Raw genomic sequence first — 16519 nt, 5'->3', positions numbered from 1 at the left:
ATGTTCTTTTAGGATTTAAAAAAAAAAAAAAAAGCTGAGTTTTTAATAAACTCAGACAGATGACACTGAATCCAGAAATGTTAGCTACCCAATAATCTGCATTTATGACAGTAACTTCAACACTGTGCTCCACCCACCATTATGACTCAAAGAAAGGCCTCATGTATCCCAGTATTCTTGGGAGATCATGTTCCAAGAGGCTTGCAGCTGCCTCCAGGGTTACAATTAAGTCACCTTTACAAGCAATTGCCTTAGAAGATTTCCTCCCAGTCATTTGCCCTAAACAGAAAATGAGACTGTTTTAAATTTCTTTTCCCTTTCAAGTTTATACAGGAAAACATTCACTTTTCAGTGAAAAGCTGCATTAACTTTTATGCTGAAACATACCTTTATTTGTAGCACAAGGCTTCAGGCTAAAACCAACCCAAGATTGAATTTGCCAGAAGGAAGAATGTCAGAATTCTCAGAGCTTGTTTTCATGAGTAGTTAGACTCTAAAACATGTCTTCAAAAATCACTGGGGCCTTGAGTTCTTACCTACTGCCACTTTCTGCCTCTAGGCAAGTGGAGAACCAAGCTGTCAAGACTGAGAGGTGGGTCACTCTTTATTTAGCAAAAGGAATTGCAGGGTTTCTGCTTCAGCAGCAAATTCAATAAGGTTTGACTACCATATAGAAGCTTAGCAGTCACTCTGTAGGAGTGATATGCTAATCCATAATGCTTTCCATACACCTACGTATATTTTTTATAAGCTAGATATACAACAGTGTATGTAGTATGCTAACTTTCCTGAAACAAAAACGGGACAAAAGACTATATATTCATAGTCTGTATTAGCATAAAGGAACACTGAGTAGATAATAAAATAGTTTCAGAGAGCTGTGGTGTGGGGTACTTATTGGGTGGGTGGAGCAATGGAGATAAGTCTTCTTGGTGTAGCCTTATTGTTTGAACTATGACCATTTATTACTTATTCAAAAATTTAATAGGTCCCATAGGGAGATATGCCCTCCCTTAATAATAACATTTAATTTTGCCTTTTCTTTGAAAATAATTGGGATGCCACTTGGCTCTTTGATTTTGTATGCCAACGATATTATTCAATATTCGTCACTTCCATGACACGCTTCTTGTGAAGGGAGACCACATTTAGATTATTATCGTGACCAAAACCTTAGGTAGGGTTTATTGAAAATGAAAACCCAAGTTTTTAATCTTGTCATCTTTTTTTCCTGAGGAGTTCCTCTGTTCTCTTTCTTTTATTAATAAAAATGCACCAGAAATAAAATTTCTCTCTCTCTCCATTTCATCATTGATATCACCACTCAATTTTAAAAATTACTGTTTCGTGAGAACAGTAGGTTCTGGTGTCAATATCCTAATATTTACATTATAAGGGGAAACTGTGGCTCAGGATAACTAAGTGACTGCTCATGTGGCTACCCAGCATCCACGCTTAGCTCTGACTGACTAGAAAATTCTTACTCTACCCACGGGCATAATTCTACTGAAAGGAAGTGATACATTGACTAGAGATGTTCCACGTCTAAGCTGTGGAAATTCAGGCTAGCATCCTATAAATGAAAAATTGGAGAGATGTTCCTTATTTCCTTTCCTGTTCTAACATCCAGATAAGTTATGCTATTAATATACATTGCTGTCTATAATGAAAATAAGTTCTGGAAATGTGCATTAGAAAAATGATCTGACTGCTAAAATGTTTATCCAATGAATGGAAAAATTAATGTCTTATCATTTCCTTCTTAACCGTGAGGCTCTATAATTCTTTCTGTTTAGATATCAAAGGAATTAGGAGGACAATGTCTATGAATCATTTCATTACCCAGGGGACTAGTTAATAAAAAGTATAAGATAAAATCAGTCTTCTACAAAGATCCTCAATATTACTCCCTTACATGAAGTCAATCAAGTAATGGAACTTTAATAATAACAGCCATGGGATGAATTCTTTCCTTTAGTCATGTGAACTTGTCACCAGGCCTTACACAAACCATTAAAAAAAAAAGGTAATTGAGCTGTATCAAAATTAAAACTTATTGCTCTTAGCAAAGAAACTGCTAGGAAAGTGAAAAGGCTAACAAAACTAAACATTCTAACCATATGATCCAGCTATCATGCTCCTTGGTTGTTACTCAAATGAATTGAAAACTTATATCCACACTAAAACCTACACATGAATGTTTATAACAGCTCTATGCATAATTGCCGAAACTTGGAAGCAACCACGGTATCCTATAGTGATGGATACATGCCATTATACATTTGCCCAAATCCATAGAAAATACAACACCGAGAGTGAACCCTAAAGTAAACTACAGACTGAGTGATTATGATGTGTCAGTATAGGTTCATCAATCATAACAAATATATTGCTTTGGTCAGAGATATGGTAGGTGATCAACAAATACTAATTTCATTCTTTTCTTTTCAGTTGTTCTTATGTGGAAAATATAAGTAATGTCTTCAAAGGCAGTCAGCTATACAATACTGAGAAATAGACAAAAGGATGAGATTGTGAATCAAAGTTAGTCATCTAAGAACAGTTAAAGGCGTCTGGTATGACGTGACAGTTCTTTCCACTTTTGTGATTTATAATATCACCTGGGTTTTAGAATGCCCTTCCTGTTAACCTTCCTAACTCTAGTGTCTTTCACTTTTTATTGGACTCACATGTGTGCATTTTGCACACATTTCCTATTTAGTCACTACATTTTTAAGCACACATTCTTGTTTTTGAACTTTGTCATAAATTCCCAGAAGGGAAGATAATGTTTGATACATTTTTTTATGGCTGATTTGTACAGAGGAGGCATTCAATAAAAGTTGAACATATTGCTGATACTGGTGATACTGATATTCTCATTTTTGAAAATCTCTCGCCTCATCAATATTATTTATTCAAATAACTTAGATATTACTAAGTTACTTTCATATAAAATGAAAAAATTTTATTTAAGAGATTCAGCCAGGTAACAATATTTTTTAAATTTCCCTTAATATATTTATAAATCTAAGATCCTGAATTTACTCATTTGTTCCATCTTTCAATAAACATGCATTGAACACTTTTCTTGCCAAGCATTATGCTAAATGCTGGAAATACAGAGATTATTATGTGCTCACATTCTAAAGGGGATGTCAAATACAGCAACAAATTTATAATGGTGGGATAAATACATCATGAGAAGTGTGTGTGGACAGGGAGAGAGAACACCAAGATAATACTCCAGATAAGGTTCAAAAATAAAATTTTGATCCATCTATTCATTAGCTAATCTAAAATTCTGCAATCAAATCTAATGTCCTTTAGATATCTGAATGTAGATTATCTATAATTGATACTATAAATAAAGCTGTAATTATTCGAGCATTAAAATTGTGGTGATTTTAACAGGCAAGGAGAGTAACCGTTTCTCTGATTACTTAGGACCTGTAGCTACTGTATGCCTAAAGTCAATAAACCTATCCAAGGCTTGACTCTTAATTACAAGAAAGAAACTTTGTTTGCATGAGACAGTCCAGAGAGTCCACAGTGAACCAGTAAATTATGATAAGATTAGAAGCTGACCTCTTCCATTTTGATCAAGGTGAGTACTACATGGGCAGCTCTCTTTCACAGAGGGAAACATTTTTGGCAATTTTGAATGAGAAATTAGTCACTAGGATATTGTGTACTTATACGTATGTTTCCTTGATGGCAATTTGATCTAAGAAAGTAATCTGTGCCTGTGTGCTCTTTCTCTTTTTGCCAAAAACAGAAAAAGAAATAACTTTTAAAAGAGTTCTTTCAAGTCATTAAAGCTTCATCCAATAAAAAACTGAAATGCTCGTGCTACCTCCTAGGCCAAGGACCGTCTACATGTTTCCTTCACGAAACTTCCTACCCGACTCACTCCACAAATCTCCTTTACCTAGAAAATCCCTGCTTATCCTCCAGATCCTAATTTAACTGTCGTTTTTGTGGAGATGCCTTTCATGGCAGCATCCTTCCAAATATACACCCAGCTCCTATCCCAACAGACTAGGAAAGGGTTCTCTTCCTAGGCTGTCATAGTACTTCTTCATAAAACTTACAACATTGGTCATTAGTGTTATTTGTTTATTTTCTGTCTGCTTTACCAGTCTGCACCCTCCATATGGGTAGACACTGTTTCTATTTTGCTTGAATAACAGGCACCTAAGAACTATTTGTTTAATAAATGATAAAAATTAAACGAAATTCAGGGAAACAATGCTTTCATTTTGTTAACGAGAAATCCAAGGTAAAGCAGCTCTTTATTATAAAGGTAATTTTCACAATTTTCAAATAGCATTCTATTAGATAATGTTCTATTTCCTTACTGCACTATTGAATGTTATTATAAAACCTAGGTTCTGTTTAACATACACGTTACTTTTGCGGCGATAAGTGTAATTCCATTTTATCATAATTGAGCACAGAAAAATAAAATTCTATGTCAAGCAAACAGCTATACAAATTTCCTTAGATACTGTAGTTCCCTGACTCACATCGTCTCTGTTTTGACTCACTCTGGTTTACCAGAATCATTCACCACATCCCAACTTGTATGGTTTTGTTAGGATTGATGAATCACCTTGAATAAACCAAATAATACATAATATACCCCGGTACTTTTATATTTTTTAAAAAGTGTGCATTGCTCTAAAGTCTTTTTTTATACTACTACCAAAATACATCATGTATCATTTTGTTTACTCACACATAACTATCGTGTTTTGGCATAATCATGATACATATTAAGTCTGTTCAGATAGGCATTTGCTGTCTGTACTCTCAGACGGTTATAAATTCTATCAAAATTAAAAGTGTCAGAAAAGTTCTCTGAAACATGGAAATAAGGCAAAAATGTGGACAACATATCCTTTTAATATCATACAGGGGCCATGACCCCCTGAGGATTGTCTAGGTAGGCAAAGCACTGTCTCAAAGAACTTTCTGTGAAGACAAAACTGCTGCCCAATATGGCAGCCTCTTGGCCAGGATGGCCCTGAGCACATGAAAAGTGGATAGTGCAACTGAGGGACTAAATGTTTCATTATATTTAATTTTAATTAATTTGAGTGAGTTTAAATGCTAATAGCCATATTTAAATAGTTAACACCTGCCTTATTGGATGACACCGGTCCAGAGGAACGTACTATTTATTTAGTTTGTCTCATTTTTTGTTATTAAAGTTCCCACACTTAATAAAATTACCTATTAATTTGTAGAATTTTGTGCAGGAGATATGCAAATAATTTTTCCTCAGTGAACAAGCAACATCAAAGATTTATGGTCTGTTGGATATTAGCAAGTTTCAAAATTTGACTCAGTAATTTTATTGTAACATGTCCTTGTTAAATTGCCTATATGTACGTAATTTCTCATATTTTCTCTGAAGCTATTAGAACATCTGGTTCCCTTATTAATTAAAAAGTTACATGAAATTGTTTACATGTGTTCATTTTATATTTGCCAGAGAGTCATGTCAGCCTTAAACTTAGCAGTTTTTGAGGTCATCCCCAATAGCTTCTAAAATTCACTCATAAAACTATTTTTGAGATTTCCCAGAAAGCACCTGAGAAATCACAAAGATTTGTTATTTTTGTTTTTAAAAGTTAAAAACAAAGAAAATTCTAGAAATGGTCCGGTTGACTTGGCAGCTTCATAATCACTAATTAGTTCAATATTATTGAAAGAGTTGCATGGGAAGAATTATAAAATTAAAAGAGAGGCTCCAACTTTCTTAGGCTAATTTGTATAAGCAAAACATAATTAATATAAATATTTCAGAAATTATTAATAGATGGTTTTTGGGGAAGACCCTGGAGATTCTTCAGTGTCTTCCATAACATGTTCTTACCCTCAGGGAAAACATTGGTCAAGCCATTATGAAAACCTATTTGAGAATTTTACTCTCCTCTATTCTGCCACCGTTGGTTATTGTTGTGAATTAACCACAGCCAAGCAGCATCATCAAACAGCTGTTCCTTGATGCCTGGCTGAAGGCTCTGCTATAAACCATAGGTTAGAATTGGTGTTTTCAACATAGAAGGACAATTCCGGAACCTCATAAAAAGGACAGTACAAAGCGTTCTTCAAAGAACAGACCCCTAAGGATGGCCTCCAAACCCACACAGCTTAGACAATTTTCAGGCTCTACTTGTGGAAAGAGTCAGGATTTCCTGAACTCTTTTAGTCCAGAACCAGACATATCACATGAAAGCAGACTCCTGGCCCCAGATCCCTGACAACGAGGATTATTCACCAGGACTCAATGAGCTCATGAGGAATATTTAATTGTGGTTATTTGTCTGAAATATGGTTGACATCATTTTAACTTTCTAACTTTAAAAAATATTTTAAAAAAAACCTTTCTCTTTTTTACTCTGTCTCTAATTCTAACCTTAGAAGATTATGCTTTTGTCATTTTCAGTATATACCTAGTTTTTTTAATGCTTTTCACACTGGTCATTACATTGTACTGATATACATCATTAATTAATGAATTAAAGAAAATCTTTTATAAATGTCCATTTGATATTTGCCCGAGAGTTGTAATTTTACATTTTGAAATTGTACTTTAACAAACTATATGTTAATACAATAAGGCCAGGTTGAAAATTATAAGACATGCCTTCTCCTTCCACATCTGGCAGGTAATGATTTGACCACTTGGAACTTCAGGATCTTCATCTCTGAATTGGGGGTGTTGGACCAAGATTTCAAAAGTTCCTTCCAAACTCACTTTAAGTATTCTAAGTCTGAAGTTTGAGCAAATTAAATTTATTACTGAAATAGAATATTACTAAACAAAAGAAACTTGAAGATTCAGAAAAGAACTTGAACAGACTTGGAATATACTAAGTTTTTCATTGCAGTAACAACTAAAGGGGTCCATTCAAAATGAAAAAGCATCATTTAAATGAATTGATCATGTTGCCAGGAGCAATTGGTCTTTAATTGAGCCATTTGTTCTACAGATAGATAACTTTTTTTTTTTCATGATTTAATTTTTTAATCTTTGTGGTATGTTATTATTTTAAAAAATCTCTCTCTCTTCTGTCTCTTCTCAGCAAAATGAGATTATAAACTCTAAATTAATACAGAGGAAAAAGAATCTAAAGAAAATTTCAGTGTAATAGAAGGTAGGGTTAACAGAAAACTAAATCAGATGAAAGAAATAACCAAATACATCTGTAATCACCATAAATGGCAAAAAATTAAACACATCAAATAAAAGACAGAAATTTTCATTTAGAATAAGGAAAAACAATTGCAATCTAAGATTTACAAGAAAGACACCTAAAACAAAATAATTAAGAAATGTTAACAGTGATGTGATACACAACTTTTCTAATATAACCAAAAGAAACATGGTATAGCAGTATACATTTCTGATAAGTTAGACTCTTTGAAGAAAAAAAAATTAAAAATTAAAAAATGTCATTACGTGACGATAAAGGAATACTTACCAGGAAGATGCAGCAATCTTAAAACTGTGTAACCTAACAACTCTTTTTCAACATATGTAAAATGGAAATCTACAAGGATAGTGATGGATTTTAACACATCTTTTCCAGATAGATAACTTTTGACACACACAGAGAATGATACAAAATTTATATCTTTCCTAGAGTTGTTTTGTTTGTTTTTTGTCAAGGCATAAAAATAAGGTCATTCTTTATCAGAGAGCATATACAAAGCTCGGATATCAAATCTCCCCACCCTTTTCAGAGAGCAAAGTTACTATAGATTTGAAATGGAATTTTGATCTAGTTTGAATTTAGACAAATGGAAAATTGTAAATAACTAAAATGTTATAAAGAAGGGCAGTGGAATAGTGTGTTAAGGATCATAAAGAGTTCTTTATTCTAAGGTTTTTAAAAAATAGTTTATAAAAGAGAAAGGCAAGATAATAATTAAAACAGTTTAGATAAAAATATAATGCCTACAATATTCATAATGCAGATAAACCATTTTGGTATTCCATCAATAATGAATTCTTTTGGTACTTATTTTATGCAGTGATTAAAATATTTTCTGTACTAAGAAAATAAAGGATATTGCAATATAGACCATCTTAAATCCAGTTATGAGTTAATTCTAACCTTGAAAATGAGATTTATCCACAGGGCATAATAGTTATGAGAGTAGGCCCAGCAGAAATTTGGCTTCGGAATCAGAATCATTCATTTACTAAAAACCAATTATTTATTTGGTTATCATGAAGATGTGATTGAATGGGAAAATTTCAAGGGTGCTCAGTTCAGAAATCGGGTTGTTTTATCTAAACCCTTACACAGTACCCAGGGTAGAAGGTAAAAAATATACCTTGTCAGAAATAATCCCATGAGATGCATGGATAAAAGTGAAGTTTTTAATGGAATCAAACGAGATTTAATAACTTTTTTTATTAATAACTATTTCTAAGATTAGACACTATTTTTAAAATTTTCAAGTCTGGATTATATTATCTTTTGTTTTGTAGATGGCTAATTTGAACTGCATACAATTCTGATTAAGTAATATTAACTGTGTGGTATTGATCTGTCATTTATTGTATTGTTAGTAAATTTTTATGCATAAAAAGAATGTTTACATAGATTTAAAAAGAATAATTTTATTGGTTGCAGGTTTCATATAAAACCATTAGATTGGGATTATAAATTGCATTGTTCAAATTCTCCTAATTTTCTGAAAGAATTTTGGCAAAGTCTCTCACTGTCATTGTGGATTTGTCAATTTCTCTGCTTTATATGTGTTTATACTATTTTAGGTTATGTTATTAGGTATTTACAGGTTCGGGATAGGTATTTTTCTTGTGAATTGTATGCTTCATCCTTATTTAACAACCCGTTTAAATCCTAATTCTGCTTTAAAATCTATTTGCCTACTATGATTATTGCTACTCCAACTTTAATTTAGTAATTATCTACCTGTTATTCATGTATTGCACTTATTCTTCATTTAATGATATTAATTTATTACTAAAGTTCAATACATTGCAATAAAGAAACTGAAACCTAAATAGATCAAGTTACATTTCCGAGGTCACATGCAGCATGACAGAGCTGTAGATATATTTAAATACTAACAGCACTAAGTCTCATGAACTTAAATTTTACTTCCTTACCTGACCCTCTCCACCGCTTTTGTCACCTCGTCAAAGGCCTTTGCTCTTTCCTGGTCTTGCACAAGGAGAGATTTTAGTCTGAGTTTGACAGTTTGTCTATGGCTGCCTTTCTGGAAGATTCCTTTTTCTCCTACAAGGTCAGGAACTAGGCCAAATCAAATCTAGACCTACCAGGGACTTGCCTCCACCACCACCACCACCAACCAGGCCTCTTTTCAATGCCATTGTCTTTCATGCTTTTGTTTTAGTTTTCTATTTTGAATTCTGCCTGATAAAGTAGCTTCAAGAACATTTAGCTGATGATCCTGGATTAATATTTTCCTTTGAAGTAATTGGGGAAAACACTGTTGAATCATTTTGCCCCTCTGATTACTGCATTGTGAAGATCAACAGGGGGCAAATATTTAAAAGGCAACCCATAGGAAATTTTCCACTTAACATTTTTTTTTTAATATCCTCATATGGAATACACGTGGTTGTTGGCAGGCATATATTTTATGGCTGCACACTGATGAGATGACAAAATTCCAAAAGTGTTTAGATGTGAGTCACTACAAATAACAATGAACTACCTTCTTCATCAATGAACTTGCTTCTTGAACTTGAGCCTGAACTTTGTGCTGTGCACTAGGAAGTGCCATGTTCATCTCACGGAACATTTCAAGAAGTTGTTTGACAGACCAAGTTGTGTGACAGACCAAGTTTAGTAAGCAGTCCTGCCAGGGGACATGTGTCTAACCTCCTTTGGAGGTGGTCATCTCAGTCCAGCATTTCCTGGAAGGAACAACTTAATTAATCCCCATCCACCACCGTGTCGGTGCATTCTGAGGAGACAATCAAAAATCTACCATGACTGCATCGAACAGAGCTCCTAATTGAGACTTGGCCTTTAAAAGATTCAGGAACAATGCTCTCTCTGCTGTCTGTGGGAGTGGCTGCCTTTTCTCCCTCAACATGTGTGATATAGAATCACCAAAAGAATTTAAGGAAAGGGGCACAGGAGTGACAAAATAGATCAATAGTTTTTTATTTGACAACTAGTCAAAGGAGTAAATTCATAAAGTTAAGGCAACACTCTATAAGTCATTATAGCCATGGACACTTGAAATATTGTCATGGACACTCCACATTTTATCTTAAAGAAAAGCTCATTATTCTCAAAACTCTGTAAAGTTTTATCAAGGGAATAAAATGCTCAAGATTTCAAGGTTTAGGAATGACACAGGATGGATTTAAATTGCAGCACATTAGCACAAAGTCTGCCCTCTTTGTATCATAGCACACTGCCACTCACTACTTAGCTGCCTCTTGTAGTCAGATTCCTGATGACATGTCACTTTTTCACACATACACACACACACACACACACACACACACACAAAATCACAAAAAAGCCACCAAATCATTCTTTATCATAGCACTCTATTCTAATTTTTAGTACCTGTCAGATATATCCTGGTTCATTTAATTTGTAATAAGTTAAATAATAATTTTAAAAGAATTTTACACTGATTCCAAAGGGCAGACTATAATTATTACACTATATTTTTGGGAATAGCAAAGCATATTTGCAACTTAGATATCTATGGAGTCATGATTAATATTTATCAACAGTTTCCTTAGAGGTTTTAACTTCTTCCCTCTTCAATAAAAGACATAAGTGGAAGGGAATAAGAGTATATTAGTGGTGTCTCTTGTTCACATTAGTTAGAGTTATGTGAACCAGGAAGGACAATTAAAACAATGTGTTGGATACATTTGCTTATCAATAATGCATGGCACACATTTCATATTGTTAATTGGCCTTTTATACTCAAAGTCTAAATCTCATATATTTAAAAGCTTTCTGCTGTACCTACAAACTTATTTCTTAATAAATAAAATCAATTTCAGGAGACAAGATTGTTGCTTTCGAGAAAACCTTCTTCCCCAAATGATATGAATAATAGTTTACCCCTTTTGCTAAACTTCTAAAAAGAAAATACATAACTTATCCCTTCTGGTTCACACAACTATAATTGAGGTGGACATGGCATACCCCTAATATGCTCCCTTTCCCTTCCCTTTCAGTCTTTTATTTAAGAAGAGGAAATCATAATTAGATTTCAAAGAAATTCTCCTTAGATATAACTCCTATTTATTGTGGAGTCATGCTTGTATATGTGACCAACAGATTTTTAAAAACTCATGTTAGCATTGATTCAGGACAAATCAATGATTGTTTGTCATTTCTTTACGTTTGTTTCTTTATCCCTCAACAAACACTAAAGGCTTCCCACAGGCTTACCATGAAAATGCAGCTGCCTTATTGCATTTTCTGGGACTTCTACTAGGAGACATCTTTTTTTACTGAAAGCAGAGGTGCTCAGAAAACAAAAATAAAAGTAAACTGAAGTGCTAGCACAAGTTTTGCTGATGTTCCTTTTCTCCCTTCACATTAGCTCCTTCCACGTGATTTAAGAATGTAGAAGCTGATTTCCATAGTGGCTGCATCAATCTGCAATTCCACCAACAGTGCACGAGGGTTCCCTTTCTCCACATGGCTAATTCGAAAACATCTATGTATCCCTATGTTTATTGCAGCGCTATTCACAACATCCAAGACGTGGAAACAACTGAAATGCCCATCGGTAGATGACTGGATTAAAAAATTGTGGTACATTTATACAATGGAGTATTACTTGGCCATAAAGAAGAATAAAATCTTACCATTTGCAACAATATGGATGGACCTAGAAAACATTATGCTAAGTGAAGTAAGTCAGACAGAGAAAGACAAATACCATATGATCTCACTCATATGTGGAATCTAAAGACTAGAATAAATGAAACATCTAATCAGAAACAGTCTCATAGATATAGACAAAAACTGAGGGTTGCTAGATGGGAGGGCGGTGGGGATGAGTGAGAAGGTGAGAGGATTAGAAAGCACAAATTGGTAACCACAAGACTGCCATGGGGATATGAAAGACAGTTTGGGGAACATAATAGATAATGTTGTAAAGATTTTTGTAGGGTATCCGATGGACACTTGTCTTATTAGGGAGACCACTTCAGGGACGGTGTAGATGCCTGATCACTGCGCTGTACACCTGAAGCTGAAGCTGAATAGCAATGAATGTCAACTATAATTTAATATATGTATAGTCACGGGATGTGGAGTACAGCATAGGGAATAGTCAGTGGAATTGTAACAGCTATATACAACGTCAGAGGTGTAGTAGATTGGGGGAGGGGAGTTATCACTTTTTGAGGGGGGTAAATGTCTAACTATTACATTGTTTTGTACACCTGAAACTAATAAAAAAAAATGTAAAAGCTGTCTTTTCCCACCTCCTTCTTAAATGTTTTAGTAAGCACCTTATTCATGTGAAATATATTGTTCTTTCGGGGAAAAAAAAAAAACAAACTGCTGAGGGGGAAACCCATGTGACCAGACTGCCTATTTGCTGAATCTCTTTTTAAATAAAAATCTGTATGTTAACATTAATTTTTTAGAGCTGTCTACCTTACTATTATCCGTTAAATCCAGATAATAATGATATTCGCCTGGATCTCCTGGGCAGCGAGACTTTTCAAGGCGTAAGGGGATTATCCTCAGGGATTAAAATCACCAGATAGTCACTACTTTCACACTTTAACAAATTAGTTTTACGTTTTGCATTTTCGCCTCAGTTTAAGCCCCACTTGTTTGCCAGCAACCCTGGGCTACTGCTGTGCATTCTTCCCATTGTCTTTGGTCAAGTAGTTCCAGCCAGTGGACTAATTTTAGGATTTAAATTCCAGAAGTTAGTTCATATCCTGAGAATTTCAAATTCTGAATATGATCTAAGTTCTTGGGATTTGTTTCCCTGCATCATTATCGAATTCAATGAATCTCTAGGATCAACACATAATAAAGTTATTTTAAAATTCTTTATGATGAGACATGTATAATGAGTATGACATAAAACTGAAATCTAAAGCTGCAAATCATATGTTGGGCAAAAATTTTCAAAACTAAGTATTAATTTGAAGAATTGAGTCATCTTTCCAGACTTGGATTACAGAAACATTTTTTTAAAAGAAGAGAGAGGGAGAAACTTTGTTAACACAAAGTTCATGGAGTTGTAGTATGTTGTTATACCAACTAAAAAATAAATGTAGAAAAGTACTTTTGTTTTACAAAATATTGAAAGTCTATTACTACCCCCAATCTGATTTTCTACCTTCCTCCAGAAGGAAGGCTTTATCTTCAGAAAAGATTTTCCTTGCTTAAGATATATAGCAATCTTAATATATTTTTATATACTTCTATCATTTGTATTTAGAGATGCTGCAAATTAATTGTTAAACTCATTTGTGATTTTTGTTACGTATTTTAAAATATAAGTAGCATATTTACATAGTAAATATTCAATCAGAATGTTCAAAATATTACAAGTATAGAACAATAAAATAATACTAACCCTCCCTCCCTCATCTCCTGTATCCTATTTCTTCTGCAAAATAGAGTTTTAGGAGAATTATAGGTATATGTTCAAAAGTTTAATATTTAAACAATGTGAAATCTCATTTAGGATAAATCAATATATCAAATATACTGTACTTAAAATAAATTTTGAAACATTTAAAGTATTTTAAAAATTATTGTTAAAATGCTTTTTATTAAAGTCACATTTTCAATATCGATGCCTTGCTCTGAGTCTCAGTTTCACATTTTCTTTCCTGAAATAAATTAATATCTTAAACTTTCCTATAAATTGACCATAAATATGACTCAACATTTTATTCATTTTTAAATGTTTACCTATTACATTTTGTATAAAATACCTAAATTTGATCTAATTTCTAAGGTAATAATCTAACCTAACAATTTGACAAAACTTTAAAGTTTTCAAAGACATTTAATACATGAAATTGGCATCAAGGCCCTAAAAAAGCATTTTCAATTGATTTGTATGATTTTGATTGATTCAAATTGAGAATGTCTGATTTTCTCCATAGAGTCTTCTTCATTTGGGTTTTCTAATAAACTACTCCCTTATCACACATAATCAGATATATTGTTGAACAGGAAAGGAGAGCTTAGATTATTGTTTCTGAGTGTAATCTACTAATTGTAGTATTGAGTATGGCCAAGAGAAAGCAAATTAGATTTTTCTTCAATGGCTTTACACTGAGAGGTACAGAATGGTTTCACAGCTTTCTGGCAGCCCACATTTACGGTGAGAGTATTTGGAACACAGAAATAAAGAAAGCATAAAAAGATTTTTACACTGCACCACAGCACTGATTAGAAAGGACAATCTTTGAGCTTTGAAAACAGAAAACAGAAAGCAAAGAAGCAAGCCATCTGCAGCCCTGAGCAAAATCTCTTTGCCATCAAAACTCTGCTGCAAATCCAGCTTCTCCTCTTGCAAACCCACAGGCTAGAGGAGGGAACCACAGCCACTCCAAAGTAGAGTTTCAGGCCCATCATTAGTGGTTTATGTCACTGTCTTGGTGCTTTTCCTTCATGAATGAAATATGCAAATGGCATCTTACATTGGCTCTCTCAATGAGGAAGAAGAAGGTCAAGAAACACAACTAACAAAACCAGCACGTTAGAGATCTGTGACCGATGTACTTACACCTCCAAATGCCTCCAGATTTCAGCCTCTGGGGTATCTAGCCCATTTCTTTATGGCACTGTTGCTTCCATCAGCTGTGGAAATTAACATAAAATAATATAGTAACCCAACAAGTACTGGACAGCATTCCAGAGCATCAGATTAAGTGAACACTAAAGGCGCATTGACGGTGTACAAAATCTGAATGGTAAATAGCAAGTAAATACCTTCCAATCGACCGGAAGGGGGAAGGATGCTGAGCTGCTACAGCTGCTGCTTGCTCTCTTGTGTAACAGCAAAGGCGGCTCAGTCCCGCTGACAGGCTGCGAAGAGTGGCTGCCTATGGGCGTCTGGGCGGTCCTAGCGCCTGCGGCAGGTTAACGCACAAGGTAACTCCGAGAAGCCTATTTCCGGTGATATTTCTGAGGGGTGTCACCAAGTGTTTCAGGGATGCTTGTTAAGCACCAGGGTAGCGGGGTTTGAGTTTGGGAAAACTAATTAGTAAACAGGGTCTGCTAATGTTTCCAGACACTGCTGGTGAAACCAAAAAGGACTATGGATGATCTTGTCCATTAAATAAATGGTGCTTTTGAAAATGTTAAAGCCATAAGGCATTTAGAAAGAAAACTAATTCGCACGTCTACCATATTGACTAATCTGTTTATTTTTTTCCACACCCCCCCCCAACACACACACATTTAAAAAGTAAAGCGAAAAAGGAATAAAGAAGTAGGGGATTTTCAAAAGTTTGAAACATCTTTTCTTACATTTGCAAAAAGTGTTAAAGGTCTAAAAACTCCATGCTTGGCATATTTGGTTCAAAAACCTCAAAATAAATGCAAAAACAAACAAAAATAGACTTTCAGAAGCTTTTTCTCTAAAAGGCAAAATATACCAGACTCCATATAACACTTCCTTTCATCTTTATTTATTTACTTCACTTTTTTCCTTTGTAGCACCTTTTCCCACATAATATTCGCATTTCTTTTTCTTTTTTTTAAACTTTTAAAAATTTATTTTAAGTGTGTTTTTCCAGGACCCATGGCTCTAAGTCAAGTAGTTGTTTCAATCTAGTTGTGGAGGGCGCAGCTCACACTGGCCCATGCGGGGATCGATCGAACCGGCAACCCTGGTGTTATGAGCATGGCACTAACACACTGAGCTAACCAGCCGCCCCATATTTTTAAATATATTGTCTAACTCCCCCACTGCAACATAATCTCTGTGAGGGAATACACTATATTTACTTTGATAGAGTAATACTTTTATAGCCTAGAAGATTGCTCAGCACATAGTAGGTCCTCAGCAAATATTCGTGGAAAGAATAAACTGGACACTAAGCTGACAAATTACACTAAAGAAAATAAGTACAGAAATTAACTCTTAACTGATTAAATTCAATTATCAGATCTCTTTGAGCAACTGTTTTATTTAAGGGACTGTGTTAACTGCTATATATTTGCCTTTAAGGAGCTTATAATTTACATGTAAAGAAAAGATATTGTATGAAAAAAATCTGTATGTAATCAAACAAATATATGCACATCTAATATTTGCTGTAAGAGAGTGAACACTGTAAGTTAAGATGTGCTGTTTTCGCTAGGCGCTTCTATGTTTTGACATTATGGGTATGATATTGAGCTGGGGGACTGGGTTTGAGAATTCAGCAGTGGTTTCTTCCCTCCAACTCCCACCCGAATATATACAGTTTGGTTGGCAGTATGGTTCAGAAGGGACCAGAATTTAGAAAGTCAACTCTAGTAAGATTTGT

General features: G+C 34.3%; 1 protein-coding gene across 1 annotated transcript in view; it reads right to left on the bottom strand.

The window, feature by feature from the left end:
- The window catches only part of RAB27B (RAB27B, member RAS oncogene family), a 125690-nt gene extending 110643 nt beyond the window's left edge, over nucleotides 1-15047 (bottom strand). The window contains exons 1-2 of the mRNA XM_033087568.1: nucleotides 14976-15047; nucleotides 14770-14843 (exon numbers count right to left, since the gene is read on the bottom strand). The gene's annotated coding sequence lies outside the window, so the exon portion shown is untranslated. The remainder of the gene's footprint in view (nucleotides 1-14769; nucleotides 14844-14975) is intronic.
- Nucleotides 15048-16519: the final 1472 nt, after the last annotated feature.

Source organism: Rhinolophus ferrumequinum, chromosome 19, assembly GCF_004115265.2.
Source record: "Rhinolophus ferrumequinum isolate MPI-CBG mRhiFer1 chromosome 19, mRhiFer1_v1.p, whole genome shotgun sequence".
Classification (NCBI taxonomy): domain Eukaryota; kingdom Metazoa; phylum Chordata; class Mammalia; order Chiroptera; family Rhinolophidae; genus Rhinolophus; species Rhinolophus ferrumequinum.
The sequence above is the reverse complement of the archived record's forward strand: the minus strand, read 5'-3'. Positions and strand labels throughout refer to the sequence as shown.